Source organism: Hordeum vulgare, chromosome 6H, assembly GCF_904849725.1.
Source record: "Hordeum vulgare subsp. vulgare chromosome 6H, MorexV3_pseudomolecules_assembly, whole genome shotgun sequence".
In the NCBI taxonomy this organism is placed as follows: domain Eukaryota; kingdom Viridiplantae; phylum Streptophyta; class Magnoliopsida; order Poales; family Poaceae; genus Hordeum; species Hordeum vulgare.
This window is the reverse complement of record NC_058523.1, coordinates 304,425,726-304,429,588: the sequence shown is the minus strand read 5'-3', so window position 1 is coordinate 304,429,588 and position 3,863 is coordinate 304,425,726. Positions and strand designations below refer to the sequence as shown.

Here is a 3,863-nt window from a genome sequence, read left to right as displayed (position 1 = left end):
GTTCGATGTGGAACCTGCCCTGCACAACTACCAGATGATATATAGGGCTAAAGTACATGAAAAAATAATGATGCATTAGTTGTTAATCAATATGGGTTTAGAGAGTACCACATCATTGTCATGACTGTGCAAAAAATGCAAGTTATAGAGCCTTGTGTATAGATAGATTGTCTCAAAATGCCCCTCATAAGGCTCAAACCCTACGTTCCCCATTCAAGTCTGTTCATAGTTTCTGCGCCGACTTCATATCTAGGTAGCCTGTTGGCAGAGCGACAACACAAAGCAAAGGGAAACGAGGGTGACAAAATAAGGCAGGCTTCCACTGTCCCTGCGGATGAAGAGGACCTCATAGACTGGGGCATTGATGACCACTATGGCCAAGAGAGGACAACCTATAGAAACAAGGGTCCCAACCCTGTTGCGCCTTCGCGCAACAGAACTCTGCCCAGCCCGAGCACCAAACACGCCAGGTTGAACAGTGAGATCGTGGTGATGATCACAAACATACCTGAGATGGGCCCAAACTCCATCTTCCCCTTCTTGTACCTCTCCATAGCCTGCGACTCGTCCACCTTCACCGTCAGCTTGAACCCGGACTCAGAGATGCCCAGCATTCCCCCAATCGTGTCGATGGCCGCCAGGAGGTAGGAGGTGGTCCTTCTCATGAGCCACATCCTTTGTGCGTTCCACCACTCCACAGAAGTGTCACCACATTGCAGCGACTCCATTAGGCTCCAGGAGTATGCAGCTACCGCGACGTATATGAATGGAATGCACCAACGGTTGGTTATCCGGATGAGTTTGCACATGCAAGTATCGTGTCAGAACTGAACTGTGGTGCATAAAAATAAGCTTCAGAACATACTGTAGAATGTCAACCATTACCTCAGGGAAAACAGAGAAGCCAGTGAGGAAGCAAAGTGAAGGGATGATGACATAGTAAAAGGTGGGGAAGCTGTTCAGGGCCCTGAAGCCACAGACCGAGTAACCCATTTGAAGCCCCAGGTTGATCTTACCATGGCCTAATAAAAAGGGGTTGTAATTGGAGAGGGATATTTGGAGGAACCCTTCTAACCATCTCTTGTGCTGAACCAGGATCTGGCCTACTAAGGTAGGCGCCTTGCCTAAGAAGCCCTTTCTCGACGGGTTGTAGTATACCGATCTCCACCCGCGGCATTGGATTTGCAATCATGTAATAACATCCTCCAGTGGGCACCCATATCTAACTCCTTTCTGCAATTCAGAAACACAGAGTCATCAAAATGTGATCTGTATAACAGTACACAAATAGAAGGAAGAAGATCATGCAAGCATCACTGAAAGATTTTCTGTATATATTCATTAAGGAGAAGTGGATGGATGAAAATGTTGACAACCCAAGTCAAACCGACCTAGATGTCTGTTTACCTATCCCACAACTGAAGGAACGTCGAACAAGTCAAAGTTAGTGAGAACCGACCTCGATGTATGTTTACCCTATATCCCACAATGGAAGGAAGGAACAAACCTTGTGCTCGCGCATCGACGGTGGTACGTCGGAGGAGGAGGGCGAAGGTGCCGCGGGCCGCTGCGGCTGGGCGAGGAGGAGACACCGGTGGAGGCTGTCCGGAGGAGGGGGCGGACGAGCCGCAGGTTGCTGTAGCTCGGGCAGGAGGAGGCGCGCACCGGCAGCGAGAGGTGTAGGGGCGAGCGAGGCGAGCGGACGGCATGGGCGGGGTGCACGGGGTGCAGGGCGAGCGGGCGGCGCGGGTGGCGCGGGCGGGCAGGGCGCGTGGGCGGCGCGGGCCGGAGGGGCGCGGGGGCGGCGCGGGCGGGAAGGGCGCGGGGGCGGCACGGGCGGGGCGAGGGGGCGGCATGGGCGGGGCGCACGGGGTGCACGGCGAGCGGGCGGCGCGGGCGGGCGGGGCGCGGGGCGACCGGGAGGAGGCGCTGAGAGCGGGGCGAGGTGGGCGAGCGGGGGGACCGGGAGGAGGCGGGTGAGCGGGGGATAACCGCGAGACGACGTGGGGGTGGGCGATTAGCGCTAACGAAAATTGTTTAGTTTCGTTAACAGCATATCTTGATCGTTGATGATGTAATTAGATGGCTGAGATGGTGAGTTGGATCTGCCCTCTCGTGCTTTTAATAGTAGAGATGAGCTAGTTCCTATTCTATTGTTCCGGAGGCATTGTGATGTTGCTCTTTTGGGTCTATCATGTTGTTCTATCAAGATCATGGTGTTCCCTTGTTCTATTTAGTTGTTTGTTATGATTCTTGTCTAATTCTCCCATCTTATCAAAACATTTGTCCCTTTTTCCTACCGAAGTGCTGCCGAAATTTTCCGTGAATTCTTGGTTGTTTCTATTATCATTCCTCATCTTTTTGCAACCTTCAAGGATCGTTGTTTTCACTCGTTTGTCAAAGAAGCGATTAAGTTTTTACCTCTTGTTCGTTCCCATCCTCTCCCCCTTTCATTCTTGGATCTCGGGGCGAGATCCTCTTGTAGTATAGGAGAGTTGTGACAGCCCGATGCCGATGTTCCAGAATATTCCCCTTTTGTTTCCGTTTCCATCGTGTGGTTATTTTTATTTGTCGCATCATCATCGCATCATGCACATCATCCGCATTCCATCGGCATCTCTGTTGCCGCCAGTTTTCAAAACATGCATCCGATGTTAGTTGACGGTTCTCGTCGTTGTCCGTTCTGGGCCCGACCACACACACACGCGCCCGCGACATCATCAAATCCTTGATTTTTAAAAGTGCGGTTGAAACTTTCTCTCATTGGGTTGAAATTTGATGTGTGGTCTTATTTTAATATAGCTAGGCCGCCTATTGAATTTCGTCCCGATCGGAGTCCGTCTGGTACCCGAACGGCCGACCGTAGCGGCACCGTATTCGGTCTATCGTCGGACATTTTATCGGTGTTTAAAATATCGTTCTCGGGTCGCCCATTTCCCTCTCATCCCTACGTAGCCCAACTACACAGCCCACTAGTCCCAGCTAGCCACTTCCTCCATTCGTGGTCGTCGGATCGCGATCGGACGGACGAGGTCCACCCCACCAGAGACCAACCCTATATAAGAATCACCCCCCTAGAGAGACCCCTCTCACTTCACTACGGTTTCCCCTAGCCATTTTAGCAGCCACCCCCCTCAAAAACACCACCTTCTAGGCCTAACCCTCTAAATCCCGCGGCCCAAACCCTGTGACCAAATCTGGCCATTGGATTTACATCTAATGGCTCAGATTGCCCAAAACCCCCACCTACCGGACATGTTCGTGGTCAAATCGGACATGTCCGGGCGACCACAACTCCTCCCGAGGCTCCCGGAGCTAGCCCGAGCCTCCCCTGCCTGAGCAGCCCCGCGCCCCACGCCCCCGGCCAGCCCCACCGGAACCCCGCTGCAGCCGCCCCGAGCGAAGCTTGCCGCCATTCCCCACCGGAACCGGCCGCCTGCGCCCCGGAGCCGCCCGTGCCACATCCGGCAGCCGGAGTCACCGCATCCCGCCGGAGCCCGTGCTCGCCCCCCGCGTCGCCCCGCATGCAGACCTCGCGCGCCGCCCCGCCTGCTCGCCTCCCTGGCCGGAGCAGACCGCCGCCATAGCCTCGCGGTCTCGCTCGGAGGAGGAGACGGGAGGTCGACGAGGGCTGCGCCATCCGCTCGTGTCCTGGGCCCCGAGCGCCCCCGGCCCAACTGTCGCGGCCCAGCTGGCCCCGAGCGAGGCCAGTCGGCCTCCACACCAACAACCGACCGAGTCTTCTCCCCTGCTCGGCCCACTCGACCTTCTCCCTCCATGCCGGCCCAGGTATAGCCCCCTCGAGCCAATATTCCTCATCCGTGTGGAGGTTTGCTATGTTGCGCGTGTAGATTCGGCCCAAT

The 3,863-nt window shown here is 55.2% G+C and overlaps 1 pseudogene; it reads right to left on the bottom strand.

Moving 5' to 3' along the window:
• Window positions 1–248: 248 nt before the first annotated feature.
• Window positions 249–3,640, bottom strand: LOC123405432 (annotated as a pseudogene).
• Between the last annotated feature and the right edge of the window lie 223 nt (window positions 3,641–3,863).